Raw genomic sequence first — 25,766 nt, 5'->3', positions numbered from 1 at the left:
ATTTGTTTCTCCATCTCATTAAAGAATGTCCTTGGGATTTGGATTGGAATTGCATTAAACGTATAGATTGCTTTTGGTAGAATAGACATTTTCATAATGTTAAGTCTTCCTATCCATGAGCAAGGTATGTTCTTCCACTTATGTAAGTCTCTTTTGGTTTCTTGCAGAAGTGTACTGTAGTTTTCTTTGTATAAGTCTTTTACATCTCTGGTAAGATTTATTCCTAAGTATTTTATCTTCTTGGGGGCTACTGTAAATGGCATTGATTTGGTGATTTCCTCTTCGATGTTCTTTTTGTTGATGTAGAGGAATCCAACAGATTTTTCTATGTTTATCTTGTATCCTGATACTCTGCTGAACTCTTCTATTAGTTTCAGTAGTTTTCTGGAGGATTCCTTAGGGTTTTCTGTGTATAAGATCATGTCATCTGCAAATAGAGATACTTTGACTTCTTCCTTGCCAATCTGGATGCCCTTTATTTCTTTATCTAGCCTAATTGCTCTGGCTAGGACTTCCAGCACAATGTTGAATAAGAGTGGTGATAAAAGGCATTCTTGTCTCGTTCCAGGTCTCAGTGGGAATGCTTTCAGGCTCTTTCCATTTAGGATGATGTTGGCTGTTGGCTTTGTATAAATGCGCTTTATGATGTTGAGCAATTTTCCTTCTATTCCTATTTCCTGAGAGTTTTTATCATGAATGAGTGTTGAACTTTGTCAAATGCCTTTTCTGCATCAATTGATAAAATCATGTGATTCTTGCATACCTGGTATGAATCCCACTTGGTCATGGTAAATTATTTTTTTGATATGTTGTCGAATTCTATTGGCTAGAATTTTGTTGAGGATTTTTGCACCTACATTCATGAAGGATATAGGTCTATAACTTTCTTTTCTTGTGATGTCTTTACCTGGTTTTGGTATCAGGGATATCGTGGCTTCATAGAATGAGTTTGGTAGTATTCAGTCCTTTTCTATGTTCTGAAATACCTTTAGTAGTAGTGGTGTTAACTCTTCTCTGAAAGTTTGGTAGAACTTTGAAGTGAAGCCATCCGGACCAGGGCTTTTTTTTTTTTTGTTGTTGGGAGTTTTTTGATTACCTTTTCAATCTCTTCTTTTGTATTGGTCTATTTAGTTGTTCTATCTCTGTGTTAGTTTAGGTAGGTAGTGTGTTTCTAGGAATTCATCCATTTCTTCTAGGTTTTCAAATTTGTTTGAGTATAGTTTTTCATAGCAATATGATTCTTTTAATTTCAGTTAGGTCTCTTGCAATACCACCCCTCTCATTTCTTATTCGGGTTATTTGTTTCTTTTCCTGTTTTTCTTTGGTCATTTTGGCCAGTGGTTTATCAATTTTGTTGATTTTTTCAGAAAAACAGCTTTTGGTCTTTTTAATTCTTTCAATTGTTTTTCTGTTTTCTATTTCATTTAGTTCAGCTCTAATTTTTATTATTTGTTTTCTTCTGGTGCTTGTGGGTTTCTTTTGTTGCTCTCTTTCTATTTGTTCAAGTTGTAGGGATAATTCTTTGATTTTGGCCCTTTCTTGTTTTTGGATGTGGTTCACTTTCTTTTAAAGAGTTGCCTGACTACATCAGGACTGCCCAAGATAATCTGCTTTTTGAGTAACTAAAAGTCAGCTGATTAGGGACCTTGACTACATCTAAAATATCCCTTTTGCTAATATTCTATAAAGGAAGCACTCCAGTGATATTCTATCATTTTTACAGGTCATGCTTATAATGAAGGGGAGAGAGTACAGGACATGTATACCAGGGGATGGGAACCTTGGGGTTATCTTAGAATTCTGCCTACCACAGTCTTCTCTATGGTCCACAATGATCCATGCCCCTCCCACAAGCAAAATATATTCACCCTCTCCCATGGTTACTAAAAAGTCTCATCCCATTATAAGTCTCATCCCATCATCCCATTGGCTGAAAGTCTAAATCCTCACTATCTAAATCAGGAGTGGTTGAGTTTTCTGGGTGCAAGCCATTAAGTATAGCTGCTTGACTCAATACCTCTCTATTTGCGAACATGTGAAACTAAAGAGACAAGTTACCGGCCCCCAACATTTTTCCCTGGTCTTTTTTTTTTTTTTTTTTTCTTAGTCTGGAAGCTCCACTGAAACCTGTCCACCATGGGTGACCCTGCTGGCATCTGCAATACTGTTGGCATAGTTTCCAGCATCATAGCAACACACAAGCCACCATGTATACTAAGCTTTTTCTCTATGCCAGACTTTCTTCATCACTTTTGAATCATAAAATCTTTTGCCATCTAGAGGGCTGAGAGTTTTCAAAGTCACTCATTCCTGGTTCCTCTTTGTTTAGCATCTATTCCCTCAATTTATCATTTTCCTTTTATATTTTACTATAAATGGCAAGAAGGAACCAGGTGACAGCTTTAGCAACTTGCTTGGAGATTTCCTTTTTAAAGTTCATCACTCATAAATTTGCTTTCAACATAAGTACAGAACACAGTTTTGCTAAACTTTCTGCCTCTGTATAACAAGGATCCTCCTTCCTCCAGAATCCAGTATCATGTTGTTGACTCCATTTTGAGCTTTCAGAGGAAGCATCCGTACAGTCCCAATTTCTACCAGCAGTATTTTCAAGGCAATTTAGGATTTCTCTTTCTTTATCCTCAAAATTCTTCCAGCCTCCATTCATTGCTTGATTCTAAAGCTGCTCCCAAGTTTTAGGTGCTTGTAAGAGAAGCACCCACTTCCAGGTACCAAAACCCATACTAGTTTTCTATTGATGTCATAAGAAATTATCACAGATTTAGCAGTCTAAGACAACACAGAATTATTATCTCATAGTTTCTGTTGATCACAGGTTCCAGACACAACATAATTGGGTTGACAGCTCAGGATCTCACAAAGCTGAAATTAAAGAGCCAGATGTTATACCATTCTCATCCGGAGCTCAGGGTTTTCATCCAATCCCATTCAGATTATTTACATAATTCAGTTCCTTGGGGTTTTAGGGATGATGTCCCTGCTTTCTTGTTGGCTGATAGCTAGAGTTTACTCTTAAAAGCTCCTAGAGGCTTCCCTCAGATTTTAGCTACATGACCTTGTCAATAGGCAGTTTACAACATCAGTGCCTGCTTTCTTTCCAGATCATAGGAAAGCATCATAGTGATGATTCATCTTCTTTTAAAAGGCCTTCCTGATGAGCTCTAGGCCAAACTTGAACTTGACTTCTCAACAACTTAATCATGTAAGTGATAATCCCATTATACCCACTGGTCTCGTCCACACTGAGGGGTAGGAAATCACACAGGGACTGTACACTAGACTGGGAATCTTGGAAGTCATTTTAGCATTCTTCCTACCACAGGCAGACTTGGTAGAGCATCAGGAACAAATATGCACCACCCTCACTTCCAAGGGCATTACTGTTTCTTTAAGTATAAAGCTTGTTTTACAGTGAGTATTTTCGATATCTATTAAGTGCTATATGCTACCCCAGTTATTTTCAAATAAACAAGTGGCACCCTTCACCTTAAAAAGACATTCTTAATCCCTCTCTTTTCTCACACCCACAATGTAATTTGTTAGCATGCCTTGTCTTCATTTCCTATTCAGCATCATTTCTCCTGAAACCTGCAGGTAAGATCTACCACTTCTACTCTGGGCCTCTTACAATCAGTCTCTATATTTTAGCCAGAGCAATCCTTTTAAAATATGTTAGATGTATCTTAAAATATAATCAGATCATGTAAATAAAAATAAATAAATAAAAATTCAAAAACATTCCAATGACTACTTCTTGGTCTTAGAATAAAATCCAAATTACTCATCATCAGGGTCAACAAGTCCCCTATGGTTTGATCCCTGCCTACATCATATCAACATTATTCCTTATTACCTTCCCCATCTACCTCATGAGCACATTTCCAGCCACATGTTCCATTTTTGCTTCAGAATGTTATATTTGCTTTTTCTTTACATATATAAAACTCAGCACACACTTAGGTCAGCCGTGACTATTTCCTCATCTTTCAAGCTTCTTCAATGCATTCCTTGACTGATCTACCTAAATTTCAGTCTCTCACTCTCTTTCTCATTCAGCTGACTAGCATTTATTTTACCTCCTCGCTCTCTCTGTTTTTAATAATTTCTGACTAAACGCCACAAGCTTCATCCTCATCTTGGGTGACTCCTCTCTCCCTCATCAAAGGGTAGAAAATGCAGACCTAAATTTCAAATCTTCATGGACTCCAGACTTTTTGGAGCCATGGAAGCTGAATGAACTGCGAGAACTGCTGCCCTGTGGTAATCTTTAAACCTTAAACCAAAATATCCCATGATATCTTCTTAAAACCTAACAATAGCCTAGACAGTCGAGAATGTCTGCCTTGAGCATTGTGCTCTTTTAAGATCTATCTATATGGGATTAAACTGACAACAGCAACTTGAAAGATTAGATAGGAATCTGAGAGGACAGGGAGTTTATGTTAAAGAAGAATGAACAATTTGGAAAAGGAGGGTGAGAATGGTTACACGCCTTGAATGTAATCAATATCACTGAATTGTACATACAAAAATTGCTCAAGTGGTGTATGTTCTGATGTGTACTTTCTTAACAACAACCACAGCTACAAAAAATAAATTATATATGTGTATATATATATAAAAAACCAAACCCAGTGCCACTGAATCACTTCCGACTCATAGCGACCCTATAGGACAGAGTAGAACTGCCCCATAGAGTTTCCAAGGAGCACCTGGCGGATTCCAACTGCCGACCCTTTGGTTAGCAGCCATAGCACTTAATCACTACGCCACCAGGGTATATATATGGATATACACATATATAAAACCATATGGAGCATGTTCTACTCTGACACACATGGGGTCACCAGGAGCTGGGGGAAAAAAAAATGGCTTTCTTTACTTTTGGGTCCACTGTGGCCCTCAAGACCTCAGCCACACTCCAACTCCTTCTAGCATGAAGGAGAGGGGGCAATGATGGACGTAGTGCAATGGTAATACTACTATAAGCTTCAGTTGATATCAGATAATAAACGTTAACAACATTTCCTTTAAAATTCAAACTAAGCTTAAAAGTTGTTTAATTCTTTATTTCCACGCATTCGTCATCCTGTATTAATTTTACTTACAGCTTACTACTGGTTGTCAAACTTCATTAAATTTTGTTTTTTTTTTTATGTCACATATATTTAAGTGCTAAAATTATATTTAATCTAAGAGAGTTCAGCTTTATATAGCAAAAGTTTCACTGCAAACTCAGTAAAAACATTTATTAACTTTTTAAGGAAAATGTATTCAAATGAATTAAACACAGTGATTTACATTTATTTTAATATTTATTGCAAGATAAACATATTCAAATGGAGCATCACTGTAATAAAGTAGTTGATTTACATTCCAGAAAGCATCATGTTACTTACTTAGAGAGTTTTAAAATGCATTTATGCAGATGCAGTAGGTATGTGTGGGTATGCATGTGTGCATAAACATATAAATACAGGAGTTTCATCACAGAGTTTTGAAGCAGTGCTGCTTTTAGAAAATTACTTTTCTAAGACTTTAATTTTCTAATTTGTATAAATGGAAATAATAATACCTAAAATACAGATTTTGTGAAGATTAAACTCACAGAAAGTCTTTTGCTGACACTGATTATATAATAAACCTGAAGTAAGCATACAATCGTGCACATAATTATAGTACACTTACACTTTGGACTTTGTATTAGTTTTCTCTTGATGCTGTAAGAAATTATCATATGTTTAGCAGCCTAAAACAACACAAATTCATTATCCTGTAGTTGTGCACACTGTAAGTCTGATTCGGGTCTCACTGAGCTAAAGTCAAGGTGCTGGCAGGACTGAACACCTTTCTGGAAACTCTAGTGGAGGACTGGTTTCCTCACTCATTTCAATTGTTGGCAGAATTCAGTTTCTTGAGGTTTCCATTCCCTTCATTATAGCCAACAATGACAGGTGGAGGCCCTCTCAGGCTTTGAAGCTCTCCTGTCTCTTCACTACATCTCTTTGACCCTCAGTTCTCCTTTCTTTTTCCACTTGCAAAGGTCCATGTGATTCCAAAGGGGCCATCTGCATAATCCAGGATAATCTGCCTATTTTAAGATCTGTATCCTTACTTCCATCTGCAAGGTACCTGTTTCCAGGTGAGCTGACGTACCTGCAGGTCCTGGGATTTAGTGCAGACATCTTTGGGGTGGGGTATTATTTTGGATTTCACAGTCACCATTTGGAAAGAGATGTTGCTTAACATTTTATGTAGAATCTGATTTTAAGTATCAGTTTGAAATATTTTACAATTTTCTTTATCTGTGTCAGTAAGTATTTCACTAACTTGGTACGCATTTTCAGATACCGAAGCACTGAGAAGCATTACTTGAGCATGTCTGCAACGACACTAAGCAACGAACAGCATATAGCTAAGTACCCAGAATACATACATAGATACACACACACGTGTTCATGTCTGTCCATTCATGCATACAGTTAAAATGCAGATCTAACTACAACGTGATCCTGATAGTAAGCATCTTTGCTTCACTTTGGAACTGATGTTTCTTTTCTCAAGTATGTAGCCAAGGGAAACTTCGTATTTCTATTTACATCTGATGTTTCTGTTTTTCTTTCCTTTCCTGGGTTCTAAGCTGTAAAACACTTATCATCTGTGTCAAATGAGCATCTTTATTAAAAATTACTTATTTTGTAAGGCTAATTTTTAATCAAGATTTCTCAATTAATTTGGCTTTAATTATAAGAAATTCAGATGTTAAGTTTGGATTCTTCACTATCTGAAAGTCTACAGCTTTGGTTATATTTTTTTCCTATTATCCACTGTACAATCTTATCCCATACAGAAACTTCAAATGCAGTAATTCTCCCCCAATTTTCATAAAACCATGCTTGTCACGCCTGTCTGTGACCACAAAGGAACAATTTTATCTCTGTACTTCAATACCAGGAGGAGAGTTATAGAGTTATAAAGATTGACCTACTTTTTGCTGGAAAGAAAACAACATTTAAGCTGAGTCATACCTGGAAAGTATTTCCCAAGGTGCAGAAAACATTTATTCTACACATTATTGCTCTGTCCCAGAATCAAACATCCCTGCTGATCACAGCTACCTGGGTGTTGCTGTTTCACTCCCCTGTGATTGCTTCTGTGGACTGCAGTCCACCATAGTTCTGAATGTTCACAAACGTAGCCCTGGGAATGACGTCTCCTGTTGGTTTTTGTTTCTGGGCCTATAATAGTAAACAGAGCAAGAAAATGAATATTCTGTTTTTATATAAAACATATTCAATTCAAATTATGCCAAATGCCAAACCTGTTGCCATCAAGTCAATTCCAACTCATAGTGACCCTGCAGGGCAGAATAAAAATGCCCCATAGGGTTTCCAAGGCTGTAATCTTTACAGAAGCAGACTGCCATTATCTGTCTCCAGTGGGCCGAACTGCCAACCTTCCGGTTTGCAGCCGAGCGCTTAACCACTGTGCCACCAGGGCTTCTTAATTAGAATTTACTAAAAGCCCACAGAAATCCTACATCTAGGCTTCTTTTCTTCAAAGCTAAAAATTCTGATTCTCAATGAAATCAACATAACTCCCAATTTGCTTTGCCTCATAACTTTGTATACTATGGGTATTGAAAACAATTTGTAGCCTAATTTTTTCCTTTTTTTTTCCAACTTACAGAATATTTGATGGTAATGTATAATCACCAGATTTCTAAGTTTTAGAGTTACATCTCTGTGGTCAGGTCACTAACAATTTCTTTTTGCTTTCAAATTTAAGGACTGATTTTTAAAGTTAATTTTGTTTTATAAATTTATAAAATATTGAAATAGTCCCAAATTCAAATCTATAAACAACGTATACATTTCCCTTGCACCTTCTTTTCTCTCTCCCCCATGGGTGATTTATTTATTTTAGGATTTGATTCTTTCTTCAACTATTTTTTTGAAATATAAGCAACAAAGAATTGTGTGTGTGTGCATATGTTCGCACGTGTTCATTCGCATGTTTGGGCTGTACTCTTCCCATACACTCTTTCTTTACTTTGCTGTTTCCACTTACTTATATGTTCTGATATCACTTAATAGCAATAAATGCAGGCAGCCTGCTTCCCGTCTGTAGATGCATCCCACTCCATTGTGTGACCTCGTTATGGTTATTGATGTCATTTTCTACCCAGGTGATTGTTACATTGGTTAGATATCAAAATCATTGTACTAGATATCAAATTTAAAAATAAGTAAACTTATCTACAAATCAAAACATGGGTTCTTTTAATTGTTTATTTGTCTCCTAATGAGCTTGGAAATGTTTAAAAAAAGTATAAAATTTAGTGCTGGCAAGGTGATTATGAGATGTGAATTCTTTTTACTGTAAACTTGTATGACTGTTCAGGGAAACAGTTTGATAAAGTATCTTGGGTTTTAAGAATGCTCGGACATGTGAACTTCTAAGAATGTCTTTAAGGTGTTGATAGCAAAAACAATAGCAACATCTTAAGTTTTCTAAAACATTATCCATATGCTCATTACTGGGATTCAACTACTTCTTCAAAGTTTTTCTAGAATTTTCCCTATAATTCTAGTCACTGCACCCTCTGCCCAGTTACCCAAGGAGAGTTACCGAGGATGACGTGGACCAGGTTGCTGTAACAGGCAGTGTCTTTTTAGGAGAGGATGCCAGTCCAGCATCCTGATTGCCATAGAATCTCCAGGCCCTAAGCGATGTCCTATAACTAACTTTCAGTACAGTAAAACACAATGTTTCAAATGCCAAAATTTGTGAGCTAAAAATTAAAATTTTGAGAATAGCTCCAGTAATTTCTGATTAGAGTTCAGAAAATCCTCAGATTCTGGCAATAGTTTTATTGTTAGTCTCTTTGTTGTGTTTTATGAGATACAGCTTTTCAAAGTGTTGTCACAGATCATGAGAATTTGAGAGAAACTTGTGAAGATGCTAACTACAATATGTCGAACAGGAAATAAATATCCTCATTTTAAGAAATGATTTCGATTTAATTAAAAATACAGGTATATTTTCAAGTTTTATGGGGTTTTTCTTCTCTGGTATGAGTTAAATATCTATAGATGAGACACATTATCATGAAGACATTGCAAGGCCAATCACTGCCATTCCTCTAATGATAATGTGCCAATAGATAAAGTAGCAAAGTATTTTCTATAAAAAGAGTCATGTTTTTATATTTCTACTTTATATTGAAGGTAGTAGGCATACCTAAGACCAGAATCTATTATTCAAAAAGAATTGCAAAGGATATGCCAGGTGTTTAAAATGATTTCTTGCATGCAAAATGAAGTTTGAAGTTTATGACAAGATGTTTCTTGGTTTGGGGACTTTATACATTACCCAATGCATTTCAGATCCTTTAATTCTGATGCATTAAAAATGTTCTTGGGGGCAGAGCCAAGATGGTGGAATAGACAGACTCTTCGTCGAGCCCTCTTTACAACAAATACCCAAAAAAACAAGTGAAACAGTATATTTGTGACAAGCAGGAAGACCTGAGCATTAAAGGCAAGCTTAGACAATGAACTGAGGGGCGGGGGAAGGAAGAGACTGCTCAGAAGCCGAGAGGAGTTACTGGACCTGAATCGCGAGGAGCCCTCAGGCACCGTTCCTGGAGCAGCTGCGGCAGCAGCAGCAGCAGCGGGCTGGTCCTAGCATTGGGCCGCAGTTCCCTCAGGGAGAAGCAGCCAGCCACACAGCCCACTCACACCTCCGGAACCTGAGGAGAAGGGTGCTCTCAGCAAAAGCTAAGTTTTTGCGTATATTTTACCATGCCCTCCCCACCCCCAAGCCAGCTTCAACGGTTGAATCCCTTGGCCTGAGATAAACCCTAGTGAGCACCCGGAGCTGTCTTTCTGGCCTTGGGGAAGGAAAAAATTTGCAGCTGGGGGGAAAAGATAATTTGCTAGCTCCATTAACCGGGGGAGCTCAGAACAGAAGCGGCTCCTGTTCAGGCATAAACCATCCATGGACCTTGAGCAACTTTCCCTTCTGCATGGACCTATTTCAGGAGGATAGGCCCTTGCTGGCAAACTCCAACCATTTCAGCAGTGCGGTGGAGAGGTGGGTGTTTGACATTTGACATTGCTATGCTTATTAAACAAAGTCCTCACCTACCCACAACAGGGACATAAGGACTGGTGGCTCCACTTGGGTCACCCAGCCACCCGTGACAGGGGTCCAGGGATAACTGGTACCTCCCACTCCTTACAACAAAAAACACTGGGTGCCCATGGTCCCTCTGCAGAGCCCACCCGCCAGCATACTCTAGGGAACAGAGACGCGTTTTCCTCAGAGACATGTGGAGGTCGGTTCTCAGGCCCCTGCCTTTTTCAGAATGCGACCCCCCTGCTGCAATCAGGTATGGGTATATACGCTAATCACCCCTGCCTCTCTAAGACTGTAGGACAGAGCCTGTACCACACACTTGATATCAGCTACCTGGAAAACTGAGCTGAATTCATACAAGAAAACTGAATGGACTTCTAGACTGATATACCTGATAACAGCTCTAGCCAGCTGGGGAGAGGACACCAGAGCTCCAAAGGCATAAATAATCAAGCTAGCTCACTCAAGCAACCCATAGGGGTATACCAAAACAAAACAAAGCAAGCATCTATGACACAGTAAGCAAGCATAAACTAATACAATAACTTATAGATGGCTCGGAGACAACAGTCACATAAAGAAACAGACCATGATCACCTTAACAGGCTCTCAAAACAAAGAATCTAGGGATCTTCTAAATGAAAGTGCATTCCTCGAATTACCAGATGCAGAATACAAAAGTTTAATATACAGAACCCTTCAAGACATCAGGAAGGAAATGAGGTAATATGCAGAACAAGCCAAGGAACACACAGATAAAGCAACTGAAGAAATTAGAAAGATTATTCAGGAACATAATGAAAAGTTTAATAAGCTGGAAAAATCCATAGACAGACAGCAATCAGAAATTCAGAAGATTAACAATAAAATTACAGAATTAGATAACTCAATAGAAAGTCAGAGGAGCAGAATTGAGCAAGTAGAAGCTAAAATTTCTGAACTCGAAGATAAATCACTTGGCACTCATATATTTGAAGAAAAATCAGATAAAAAAATTAAAAACAAGAAAACTTAAGAATCATGTGTGACTCTATCAAGAGAAATAAGCTACGAGTGATTGGAGTACCAGAACAGGGAGGGATAACAGAAAATACAGAGAAAATTGTTGAAATTTGTTGGCAGAAAACTTCCCTGATATTGTGAAAGATGAGAAGATACCTATCCAAGATGCTCATCGAACTCCATATAAGGTAGATGTTAAAAGAAAGTCACCAAGACATATTATAATCAAGCTTGCCAAAACCAAAGATAAAGAGACAATTATAAGAGCAGTAAGGGATAAAAGAAAAATCACCTACAAGGGAGAGCCAATAAGAATAAGTCTGGACTACTCGGCGAAACCACGCAGGCAAGAAGGCAATGGGATGACATATTTAAAAAATTGAAGGAAAGAATCATATATCCATCAAAACTGTCTCCTAAATATGAAGGAGAAATTAAGACATTTCCAGATAAATACAAGTTGAGGGAATTTGTAAAAACCAAACCAAAACTATAAGAAACACTAAAGGGAGTTCTTTGGTTAGAAAATCAATAACATCAGGTATCGACCCAAGACTAGAACACTGGCCAGGGCAACCAGAAGTCAACCCAGGCAGGGAAATCCAAAAAAAAAAAAAAAAAAACAAAGCAAGATTAAAAAAAAAAAAAAAGCCCAACACAGGGTAACAGCGGTGTTATTGTATAAAAAGACGACATTAAAATAACAAAGAGGGACTAAGAAATGTAATCATACACCTTCCGTATGGAGAGGAAGATACGGCGATACAAAGAAATAAAGGTTTTAGATTTAGAAAAATAGGGGTAAATAATGAGGTAACCACAAAGGACACAAACTATCCTATACATCAAAATAAAATGCAATGAAGAAATAGAGACTCAGCAAAAAAAAAAATTAATGACAACAAATATGAGGGAAGGACAATATATAAAGAAAATCTACTCAGCACATAAAATCAAATGGGAAAAAGAAGCTGTCAACACACAAAAAGACATCAAAATGATAGCACTAAATTCATACCTATCCATAATTACCCTGAATGTAAAAATGGACTAAATGCTCCAATAAAGAGACATAGAGCGGCAGAATGGATTAAAAAACAAGATCGGTCTATAAAGCTGCCTACAAGAGACCCACCTTAGACTTAGACTTAGAGACACAAACAAACTAAATCTCAAAGGGTGGAGAAAAATATATCAAGCAAACAACAATCAAAAAAGAGCAGGATTGGCAATATTAATTTCTCACAAAATAGACTTTAAAGTTAAATCCATCAGAAAGGATAAGAAAGGACACTATATAATGATAAAAGAGACAATACACCAAGAAGATATAACCATATTAAATATTTATGCACCCAATGACAGGGCTGCAAGATACATAAAACAAACTCTAGCAGCATTGAGAAGTGAGATAGACAGCTCCACAATAATAGTAGGAGACTTCAACACAGCACTTCCGGTGAAGGACAGGACATCCAGAAAGAAGCTCAATAAAGACACAGAAGATCTAAATGCCACAATCAACCAACCTGACCTCCTAGACATGTACAGAACACTCCACCCAACAGCAACCAAGTATAATTTCTTTTCTAGTGCACATGGAATATTATCTAGAATAGACCCCATATTAGGTCATAAAGCAAGCCTTTTTTTAGCAGAACCCGAAACATTGAAATATTACAAAGCGCCTTCTCTGACCATAAGGTCATAAAAGTGGAAATCAATAACTGGGAAAGAAATCAAACACTTGGAAACTGAACAATATCCTGCTCAAAAAGGACTGGATTATAGAAGACATTAAGGATGGTATAAAGAAATTCATAGAATACAATGAAAACAAAAACACTTTCTATCAGAACCTTTGGGAGGCAGCAAAAGCAGTGCTCAGAGGCCAATTTATATCAATAAATGCACACAACCAAGAAGAAGAAAGGGCCAAAATCAAACAATTATCCCTACAACTTGAACAAATAGAAAGAGAGCAACAAAAGAAACCCACAGGCACCAAAAGAAAACAAATAATAAAAATTAGAGTTGAACTAAATGAAATAGAAAACAAAAAAACAACTGAAGGAATTAACAAGACCAAAAGCTGGTTTTTGGAAAAACTCAACAAAATTGATAAACCATTAGCCAAACTGATGAAAGAAAAACAGGAGAGGAAGCAAATAACCTGAATCAGAAATGAGATGGGCGATATTACAACAGACCCAACTGAAATTAAGAGTCATATCAGATAACTATGAAAAACTATACTCAAATTTGGAAACCTAGAAGAAATGGATGAATTCCTAGAAACACACTACCTACCTAAACTAACACAAACAGAGGTACAACAACTAAATAGACCCATAACAAAAGAAGAGATTGAAAAGGTAATCAAAAACCTCCCCCCAAAAAAAGCCCTGGTCCGGATGGCTTCACTGCAAAGTTGCCCAAAGTTTCAGAGATGAGTTAACACCACTACTACTAAAGGTGTTTCAGAGCATAGAAAAGGATGGAATACTACCAAACTCATTCTATGAAGCCACCATGTCCCTGACACCAAAACCAGGTAAAGACACCAGAAGAGAAGAAAATTATAGACTTATATCCCTCATGAATGTAGATGCAAAAATCCTCAACAAAATTCTACCCCATAGAATTCAACAACATATCAAAAAAATAATTCACCATGACCAAGTGGGGTTCATACCAGGTATGCAAGGATGGTTCAACATTAGATAAAGAATTAATGTAATCCACCGGATAAATAAAACAAAAGACAAGAATCACATGATTTTATCAATTGATGCAGAAAAGGCATTTGACAAAGTTCAACACTCATTCATGACAAAAACTCTCCGCAAAATAGGAATAGAAGGAAAATTTCTCAACATCATAAAGCACATTTATACAAAGCCAACAGCCAACATCACCCTAAATGGAGAGAGCCTGAAAACATTCCCATTGAGATAGGGAACCAGACAAGGATGCCCTTTATCACCACTCTTATTCAACATGGTGCTGGAAGTCCTACCCAGAGCAATTAGGCTAGATAAAGAAATAAAGGGTATCCAGATTGGCAAGGAAGAAGTCAAAGTATCTCTATTTGCAGATGACATGATCTTATACACAGAAAACCCTAAGGAATCCTCCAGAAGACTACTGAAACTAATAGAAGAGTTCAGCAGAGTATCAGGATACAAGATAAACATACAAAAATCAGTTGGATTCCTCTACACCAACAAAAAGAACATCGAAGAGGAAATCACCAAATCAATGCCATTTACAGTAGCCCCCAAGAAGATAAAATACTTAGGAATAAATCTTACCAGAGATATAAAAGACTTATACAAAGAAAACTACAGTATACTTCTGCAAGAAACCAAAAGAGACTTACATAAGTGGAAGAACATACCTTGCTCATGGATAGGAAGACTTAACGTTATAAAAATGTCTATTCTACCAAAAGCGATCTATATGTTTAATGCAATTCCAATCCAAATCCCAAGGACATTCTTTAATGAGATGGAGAAACAAATCACCAACTTCATATGAAAGGGAAAGAGGCCAGGATAAATAAGGCATTACTGAAAAAGAAGAACAACGTAGGAGGCCTTACTTTACCTGATTTTAGAACCTATTCTACCGCACAGTAGTCAGAACAGCCTGGTACTGGTACAACAACAGATACATGGACCAGTGGAACAGAATTGAGAATCCAGGCATAAATCCATCCACACGTGAGCAGCTGATATTTGACAAATGCCCCAAAACAGTTAAATGGGGAAAAGACAGTCTTTTTAACAAATGGTGCTGGCATAACTGGATATCCGTCTGCAAAAAAATGAAACAAGACCCATACCTCACTCCATGCACAAAAACTAACTCAAAATGGATCAAAGACCTAAATATAAAATCTAAAATGATAAAGATCATGGAAGAAAAAATAGGGACAATGTTAGGAGCCCTAATACATGGCATAAACAGTATACAAAATATTATACAGAATGTAGAAGAAAAACTAGATAACTGGGAGCTCCTAAAAATCAAACACGCTCATCCAAAGACTTCACCAAAAGAGTAAAAAGACCACCTACAGGCTAGGAAAAAGTTTCTAGCTATGACATTTCTGATCAGTGCCTGATCTCTAAAATCTACATGATACTGCAAAAACTCAACTGCAAAAAGACAAATAAACCAATTAAAAAATGTGCAAAAGATGAATAAATACTTCACTAAAGAAGACTTTTGTTTATGTGAAAGAAGACATTCAGGTAGCTAACAGATATATGAGGAAATGTTCCTGATCATTAGCTATTGGAGAAATGCAGATCAAAACTACAATGAGATTTTATCTCACTCCAACAAAGCTGGCATTAATCCAAAACACACAAAATAATAAATGTTGGAGAGGCTGCGGAGAGACTGGAACAATTCTACACTGCTGGTGGGAATGTCAAATGGTACAACCACTTTGGAAATCGATTTGGCACTTCCTTAAAAAGTTAGAAATAGAACTAGCATAAGATCCAGCAATCCTACTCCTTGTAATATATCCTAGAGAAATAAGAACCTTTACACAAACAGATATATGCACACCCACATTTATTGCAGCACTGTTTACAATAGCAAAAAGATGGAAGCAACCCAGGTGCCCATCAATGGATGAATGGATAAATAAATTATGGTATATTCACACAATGGAAACCTATGCATGGATAAAGAATAGTAAGGAATCTGTGAAACATTTCATAGCATGGAGGAACCTGGAAGGCATTATGCTGAGTGAAATTAGTCAGTTGCAAAAGGACAAATGTTGTATAAGACCACTATTATAAGAACTTGAGAAATAGTTTAAACCGAGAAGAAAACATTCTTTTGTGGTTACGAGAGGGGGGAGGGAGGGAGGGTGGGAGAAGCTTATTCACTAACTAGATAGTAGATAAGAACTACTTTAGGTGAAGGGAAAGACAGCACACAATACAGGGGAGGTCAGCACAATTGGACTAAACCAAAAGCGAAGAAGTTTCCTGAATAAACTGAATGCTTCGAAGGCCAGCATAGCAGGGGCAGGGGTCTGGGGACCATGGTTTCAGGGGACATCTAAGTCAATTGGCATAATAAAATCGATTAAGAAAACATTCTGCATCCCACTTTGAAGAATGGCTTCTGGGGTCTTAAACGCTAGTAAGCAGCCATCTAAGATGCATCAATTGGCCTCAACCCACCTGGATCAAAGGAAAATGAAGAACAGCAAGGACACAAGGTGATTACGAGCACAAGAGACAGAAAGGGCCACATGAACCAGCAACTACATCATTCTGAGACCAGAAGAACTAGACGGTGCCCAGCTACAACTGATGACTGCCCTGACAGGGAACACAACAGAGAACCCCTGACGGAGCAGGAGAGCAGTGGGATGCAGACCCCAAATTCTCATAAGACCAGACTTAATGGTCTGACTGAGACTGGAAGGACCCCGGTGGTCATGGCCCCCAGACCTTCTGTTGCCCCAGGACATGAACCATTCCCGAAGTCAAATCTTCAGACACAGATTGGACTGGACAATGTGTTGGAGAGGGATGCTGGTGAGGAGTGAGCTTCTTGGATCAGGTGGACACTTGAGACTATGTTGGCATCTCCTGTCTGGAAGGGAGATGAGAGGGTGGAGGGGGTTAGAAGCTTGCGGAAAAAGGACACGAAAACAGAGAGTGGAGGGAGACAGCAGGCTGTCTCATTAGGGGGAGGGTAATTGGGAGTGTGTAGCAAGGTGTATATGGGTTTTTGTGTGAGAGACTGACTTGATTTGTAAACTTTGACTTAAAGCACAATAAAAATTATTAAAAAAAATGTTCTTAAAGTGATCTGAGTGCATGTCATACTTTGTATTAGCTTGGTATATGAGGAGTAGTTTCCCACATTGCTAAGATTTTTATATACATCCCTTAGGAAAGCCCGGTGGTATAGTGGTTAAGAGCTAAGTCTGCTTGCCAAAAGGTCAGCAGTCTAAATTCACCAGGCACTCCTTTGAAACTCTATGGGGCAGTTCTACTCTGTCCTATAGGGTTGCTATCAGTTGGAATCACCTTGACAGCAACAAATTTGGTATTTGGTTTGTTTATATATATTTATATAAACATAGTTATATTGTACAGAATCTGAGTTCTGAAGTAAATATGTCAAGCCGCTATGCTTCCTATTAGCTATATTACATTAAGAATGATGAATAGGTAGGTATGCACATATGATGCTCTCATAATAATAAATGGTAATTTTTATTAGTGCAAATTCAGAAGACATTTATAAAGCTGCCTAGCACAGAGTCTGGAAAACAGTTGGTGCTTAGTAAATGAGTATTCTCTCTGATTACCTTATGGTATTATAATGAAAAAAAAAAACAATTTTAATCAGACCAATAAAATTTTAGACTAGGAAGATAATTGTTTCATCTAGTCACAATTTTTAGCATCAGGCAAAGTAAACATAACAATAAATATTTAGTTCATCTAACTGAAAAAAGAATATTGTCAACTTAATACTTCTGTGAAGGAAATTCCTAATGATTTAAAAGAATGTAGTAGGTTTTCTGGGTTGGATCCGTCAGTAATAAATTGTGGAAATTCACAGAGTTTGAAATTACATATCAAAGTTTTCTTAAGATAGGAATGAATAGAATAGAACAGTGGTATTCTATCATTTATGTTCTTCAATTTACAACCTAAATACTCTATGCTACATTTGGCAGTTGCGCGTTATTCCCCTGCTGATACTATTCACTCCACTAAGTTATAATAGTTCTCCAAAACAAACCGAAGTGTGATAATGAGTTTGTTTTTTGTACCCTACAGTTCAGTAGCTGTGGAATCAAAATAGGAAGGATTTCTTGTTTGCTTAATGTAGAGTTTAAGAACATATATGCGTACCTTTGTTAAATTTAAGAAAACCATTTATTTGAATTGCATGGATAAAAATACCATTTAAACGTAAATTTTTTTGAGCTAAATAATCAGGATTTTTCCAAGCGTGTAATGAAATTGCACCTCGGTGCTCATTTTATGATTAATACATAAGTTAGTTTTTAAATATTTAAACTAAATATACACTTGCTTGTTTATGAACTGAACAGTTCAGTAGTTCTTCTTAAGTCAAGGATATTTTTCAAGTAACACGACCAAATGTTTCAAAGAACTAAAATTCTAGATTGTGGAAGAAGCCTCATTGGAATTCGGTGAAAAAGAGTTTTCAGTTTGTAAGGCAGATTACAATTTCGTTTCTGAGAAAACAAGACCTTTAAACCAGGAAGTTTTAATGACAAAAAGGGTTGAAGTTTTAATGACAAAAAGGGTTAAAGTATTAGGGGACTCTGGAGACCGAAGACACCTAATTAATTAGTACTCCACCAGGTATCAGGCCACTCCCGGTCACCTCCCCACCAGGTCACTCACCTCCTCTAAGTTGTTTTTCACACCCTCCGGAAAGCCCTGGAAGAGTCCAGATCTAACCGGCTGAGTAGCCTGACCTGCACAGAGCAGACCACAATGACAGACAAACGAACCCGGGCTGCCACGCATGCTCAATAACACACGAGAACTTCCGTCAAGGAGCCAAAAGACTTAGGCCAAGAAACCAAAGTCACCGGAAATGCGTCATCGACAACAAGCCAATTACAAAAGCGTTTGGTCCGTCGGCCACTTCAGTGCTGAGTCTTAGCCCCGCCTCGTAATAATCAGTAGACGGTATGAATAGGTAAAACCTCTGATCTTGCCTACCGTTTCCCTCCACCCCTTAATCAATAAGTAGAAATTGTACATTGCTCGCACAGATCTGGGAACTTAATGTGAGGTCGATACTTCTGAGTTCCCGGTTGCTAGCCTGTGAAATAAACTCTTCTTCTTAAAACCAGCATCTGAGAGTTTGGCTTCTTGCACATCGGGCAGGACCCATTGGCCCGGTTTCAAAAGCAATTAATATTTCTAAGTTCTTAAGGCTATACTGACAGGTACTTGGTAATTTAATGGCAGTGTCAACAGTATGTATTTTATTTCTTCACCTTTAACATTAGTAAAATACAGGAATTTTAGAGCTGAAACCAGTATAAAAAGACTTTTTTTACCTAATCACATTTCAAAATCAGAATTTTACAAAAAGTACACACTGCATATTTATGCTGCTTAAGTTCTCTAATATACCATGATTCATAAAGGTGTAAAAAATAGAGTAACAAATAAATAGGTAGGCAACATACATAGTAACTAATTTGTTCTCTATATCATCTTCTAAAGAATTATTAGGGACATACGGTAAAATAAACCATCAGTTTAAATAATTGTATTTATTTTTTTATAATTATTAAATTAGAAGGATATTTTCTAAAGGATATAATTGGATGTATTACATTGATTTATTGTCATTTAGAATTAAATTTAAGCAATATTCAATATTATAGATGTGAAAAAAAAAGAACTAAATTGTACAAGATTGGTTGATCTATCCATCCACCTATCTATTTATCTATCTAGCTAGCTGGCTATATACTTTTAGCTCACTAAGTTGTTTTTTAAGCAAGCTACTTTTTCTTATGAAAAATATATTTTTAATTTTTTATCTGTAAAATGATGAAATTATATTTCCATAGACAACTGAGAGACTACGAGTCTAAAATCATATGCTTATTAAAGCATTCTTTGTTTATTACTGAAACATACACTTCTATAGTTCTAAAATAAATAGCTATGTGAAGGTAGTATTTCTGTGGTATTTTATGTACTTCATGTAATAGTTGTACTTTCATCAAGTCATGTAAAAATAATTTTGATAAATCAAATATACAATTAATATTCTAGAGACTTTATTATTAATATACATGCAAACCAAACCAAACCATTACCATCCAGTCGATTCCAACTCGTAGTAACCCTATAGTATAAAACAGAACTGCTGCCACATAGGATTTCCAAGGGGCAGCTAGTGGATAAGAACCACAGACCTTTTGGTTAGCAGTCAAACCACGCTGCCACCAGGGCTCCATATGCATGAAGGATCCTCTATTAAAGCCAATAATCACTTTTTAATAGAAAAAAAAAGTGTTGCAAAATCATTATGAAATAGGACTATTATTATTTATTATAATTTTCATAACTCTAATTTTGTTCTTCAAAATTTTGAAGATGTTCTATCAAAATTTTCTAATAAGCCAACATTTGAACAATTTTAAAAGTATTTTAATTTTTCAATTCATCTAAATCTCTTAAAAATGTCAGCTAGTGTAATGAATTTGAAATGAGTGAAAAATTCAGTATTAGAAAAAGTAATAATGATGAAATAGTGAATATTTCCTTACCTGTATTGATAATGGACACATGATTATCTCCAATCACAAAGCTTATGTCTGTAGCAAAATCATCAGTATTGGATTCCACAAAAAGAAAAAAAAAAATATTTACTCAGTCTTTGACATCGCAGTACCTCATCATTGTCTTGGGTCAATAACTAACGAACTAAACACCAAAAAAAAAAAAAAAAACCACCAAGACGTGGTAAAATAGGATTGTAGATAGATTAAAAAAAAGGACCAAACCCACTGCTATCCTGTCGATTCTGATACACAGTGACCTTAAAGGACAGAGTAGAAGTGCCCCATAGGATTACCAAGGCTGTAAATCTTTTACAGAAGCAGACTGCTGCATCTTTCTCCTATGGAGCAGCTGGTGGGTTTGAACTTCGACTTTTTGGTCTGCAGTTGCATGCTTTAACCACTGTGCCACAGGGCTCCTTTTTTAGATAGATATTGTATTTTACAAAAATTTTACGCACCTTCTGTGTTTGTTTGCTGGCCACACCCCAATCCCCCCTCCCGAGTATTTTCCAAAACTCCCTACGCTAATTTTTTTTTTTTTTTTCCCTCAGCAGTTTGAAGAAGATAGACTTGGCAGTACTTATGTGGGTGCCTCCTCAAGGGGCGGGCGTGACTGGCAAACAAGCCAGAAGGTGCACGTTATTTGTGCAAAAATACGGTAGATTAGATAGATAAAAAAATAGTAAAATTATTGTTCCTCTTTTATGTACTAGTCTAGTTTTTCCTTCCCCCAAGAGGCATCAAAAAGCTGTTTTCAAAAGCAGAAAATACCAGAGAAACCAAAGGTCCGTTGGTGAGAATCATAAGCCATAAACGACTGACAATGACACTGTAAACAACATTAAGAAATAATGAGTTTTAGTCATGATTGCATGAGCCCTGGTTACACGGTGGTTAAATACCTGGCTGCTAACTGAAAGGTTGGTGGTTGGAACCCCCCAGCCACTCCTCTGGAGGAAAATTCATTCAGCAGGTAGCTTCCTACAGCCTTGGAAACCTTATGGGGCATTCTGCTATGGTCAGTAGGGTCACTGTGAGTTGGAATTGACTCAATAGCAATGGTGGGTTTTGTTTGTTTGTTTATTTGTTAGTTATTGTTGACCTGAAAGCATAATGTGAAAAACAAAACTGTTTTTCCTGAGCGGGCTAAAAAATTATAAAGAGATTAGTTATTAGAAGTCTGTAGAAAAATTATGATCAGTTGTTTCCTCAGGGTGGTGTGATCATGGATGTTCTCATTTTATTCCTTTTGTCTACTGTGTTTTCTAACATTTCTATAGTGACTGTGATAAGCTGAGAATATGAACATAGTTTATTTATTTTTTTGAGCTACCAACTTTCCCTCAGGGGATGCCGAGTGTTAGTTGGTTTCACACGAGAGAAATCATGTCTCATTTCAAACTATGTCTTCCACTAAGTATTGCCACAGGAAGGAAGTCTTAAGGACACAAATGAATGTAACTAAATTGAATTAAAAAAAAAAATAGTTTCATACCTTTTGGAAACTACATATCCAGGGGTAGAGATTTGCACTGAAAATCACAAGCTCCCTCCTCTCCCTTGAATCAGACTCTAAAAGGAGAACAGAACTTTATAAGGTAGGTAATACTAACAAGATAGGGATTAATGTATGAAGGTTCTCGAACTTAGCAAAATCAGGGTTCAAACACTACCCCCTAGTTAAATAAACTTGGGTCCTCAAATCAGTCATTTCATCTCTCCAAAACTCAAATTAATCTTTCTATAAATTTGATAAAATTATAGTAATTTTTTAAAAGGTACATTATCTGTCTTAAGGATTACTTAAAATAATGTATGCAAAGCACTGGCAAAGAGTACATATCTTAAAAAGATTTATTCCCTTTCATCCCCTGTTACCACAAAAAAAAAAGGAAATGATATATCTTGTAAAATACCTCTTCCTGTGTCCCCTTCCTTCTTCTCTCCTGCTCATTGAATCTGTAATTGTAAAAAAAAAATCAGTGGTTTAAGTCTATTTTTTTGCTTGTCCTCGTGATAATACTCATTGATTTAAATTCTTTCCACACAGAATAGCTAAGCTATGCAGTTCCAAGTCTCTCATAACCAAAACCCATTGCCATCGAGTCGATTCAGATTGTAGCCACCCTATGGGACAGAGTTAAAGTGTCCCATAGGGTTTCCAAGGCTGTAATCTTTGTGGGAGCAGACCACCTCATCTTTCTCCCCCAAAGCGGCCAGTGGATTTGAACGGCTGACCTTTTGGTTAGCAGTTGAGCACTTAACCACTGCTCCACCAGGGCTCCTTAACTCTCATAAAGTGCTGAAAATTGGTAGAAGTTAATTTCTACTTTATGTTAGGAAGATTATTATTATTATTTGCTTTTAGTATTGTTACTTTTAAACTTCGCTGTTCTGGAAATGGCAGATTAATTTTTACTGGGAAAGCCTTCTCTCAGATAACAATTACAGATTCTAAGCATGGTGTAAAACTTGTTGTTTGCAGTCCCCGTGGAGGGACTATACACAGTAAACGGCTGGCGGGGATTCCGCTCTGCGACAAAGGGTTGCCCAGGTGGCTGAACTCAGTTCATTACAAAAATGCCCTCGATTGCAGGAAACACACAGGAAATCATTCAGGGCTGAAAACTTGGTTCAGGAAAGCAATTCTCTTGTAATGCAATTGCAAATTTTACATAATTTTTAAATTGTTTCCAAATAAAAATAAAACCCTAAGTAATCAGAAAAACACTGATAGTTTATAATTTAATTAATGGAAAAAGACTTATAATGCAGAAACTATGCCTAGGAAAGCTGGAGTGGCTCTGTTATGATAAGACGCATTGGATAAAAAGTATTGTCAGCAGTAAAGAGACATGTTAGTAGCTGATACAAAGGGACAAGGATAATTTTCCTTAATAAAGACCGTTTTGAAAGGTGGTTTTCAAAATAAATCACTACTTCTAGTGAATAAAATTGTGCACTGCACAAATCCCTCCAGGGGCATCAAGCTAAAAGCTTGGCATCAAATTCCATCAGCTATAAAATCCTCGCAGTGCGCACCCAATCAGTAAATAAATAAATACACATTTTTCAATGGTAAAATGTCTCTCTATATTTTTTGTTGATAGGAACATTGAATAAGCATCCCAATCTGACATGAATCACAGTGTTGTAAAACTAATTTCAAATTTTTTTTAATTAACTTTTATTGAGCTTCAAGTGAACGTTTACAAATCAAGTCAAACTGTCACATATAAGTTTATACACACCTTACTCCGTACTCCCACTTGCTCACCCCCTAATGAGTCAGCCCTTCCAGTCTCTCCTTTCATGACAATTTTGCCAGCTTCCAACTCTCTCTATCCTCCCATGCCCCCTCCAGACAGGAGATGCCAACACAGTCTCAAGTGTCCACCTGATACAAGTAGCTCACTCTTCATCAGCTTCTCTCTCCTACTCATTGTCCAGTCCCTTCCATGTCTGATGAGTTGTCTTCGGGGATGGTTCCTATCCTGGGCCAACAGAAGGTTTGGGGACCATGACCGCTGGGATTCCTCTAGTCTCAGTCAGACCATTAAGTATGGTCTTTTTGTGAGAATTTGGGGTCTGCATCCCACTGTTCTCCTGCTCCCTCAGGGGTTCTCTGTTGTGCTCCCTGTCAGGGCAGTCATCGGTTGTGGCCGGGCACCAACTAGTTCTTCTGGTCTCAGGATGATGTAAGTCTCTGGTTCATGTGGCCCTTTCTGTCTCTTGGGCTCTTAGTTGTCGTGTGACCTGGTGTTCTTCATTCTCCTTTGATCCAGGTGGGTTGAGAACAATTGATGCATCTTAGATGGCCGCTTGTTAGCATTTAAGACCCCAGACGCCACATTTCAAAGTGGGATGCAGAATGATTTCATAATAAAATTATTTTGCCAATTGACTTAGAAGTCCCCTTAAACCATGGTCCCCAAACTGCTGCCCTTCCTCCGCTGACCTTTGAAGCATTAGTTTATCCCGGAAACTTCTTTGCTTTTGGTCCAGTCCAGTTGAGCTCACCTTCCATGTATTGAGTATTGTCCTTCCCTTCACCTAAAGCAATTCTTATCTACTAACTAATCAGTAAAAAACCCTCTCCCACCCTCCCTCCTTCCCCCCCTCGTAACCACAAAAGTATGTGTTCTTTTCAGTTTATACTATTTCTCAAGATCTTATAATAGTGGTCTTATACAATATTTGTCTTTTTGCCTCTGACTCATTTCACTCAGCATAATGCCTTCCAGATTCCTCCATGTTATGAAATGTTTCAGAGATCCGTCACTGTTCTTTATCGATGCGTAGTATTCCATTGTGTGAATATACCACAATTTATTTAACCATTCATCCGTTGATGGACACCTTGTTTGCTTCCAGCTTTTTGCTATTGTAAACAGAGCTGCAATAAACATGGGTGTGCATATATCTGTTTGTGTGAAGGCTCTTATTTCTCTAGGGTATATTCCGAGGAGTGGGATTTCTGGGTTGTATGGTAGTTCTATTTCTAACTGTTTAAGATAACACCAGATAGATTTCCCAAGTGGTTGTACCATTTTACATTCCCACCAGCAGTGTATAAGAGTTCCAATCTCTCCGTAGCCTCTCCAACATTTATTATTTTGTGTTTTTTGGATTAATGCCAGCCTTGTTGGAGTGAGATGGAATCTCATCGTAGCTTTAATTTGCATTTCTCTAATGGCTAATGATCGAGAGCATTTTCTCATGTATCTGTTGGCTGCCTGAATATCTTCTTTAGTGAAGTGCGTGTTCATATCCTTTGCCCACTTCTTGATTGGGTTGTTTGTCTTTTTGTGGTTGAGTTTTGACAGAATCATGTAGATTTTAGAGATCAGGCGCTCGTCGGAGCTGTCATAGCTGAAAATTCTTTCCCAGTCTGTAGGTGGTCTTTTTACTCTTTTGGTGAAGTCTTTAGATGAGCATAGCTGTTTGATTTTTAGGAGCTCCCAGTTATCTGGTTTCTCTTCATCATTTTTGGTAATGTTTTGTATTCTGTTTATGCCTTGTATTAGGGCTTCTAAGGTTGTCCCTATTTTTTCTTCCATGATCTTTATCGTTTTAGTCTTTATGTTTAGGTCTTTGATCCACTTGGAGTTAGTTTTTGTGCATGACGTGAGGTATGGGTCCTGTTTCATTTTTTTGCAAATGGATATCCAGTTATGTCAGCACCATTTGTTAAAAAGACTATCTTTTCCCCAAATAACTGACACTGCGCCTTTGTCAAATATCAGCTGCTCATATGTAG

Source organism: Elephas maximus, chromosome 14, assembly GCF_024166365.1.
Source record: "Elephas maximus indicus isolate mEleMax1 chromosome 14, mEleMax1 primary haplotype, whole genome shotgun sequence".
Taxonomy (NCBI): domain Eukaryota; kingdom Metazoa; phylum Chordata; class Mammalia; order Proboscidea; family Elephantidae; genus Elephas; species Elephas maximus.
Note: the sequence above shows the minus strand (reverse complement) of the source record.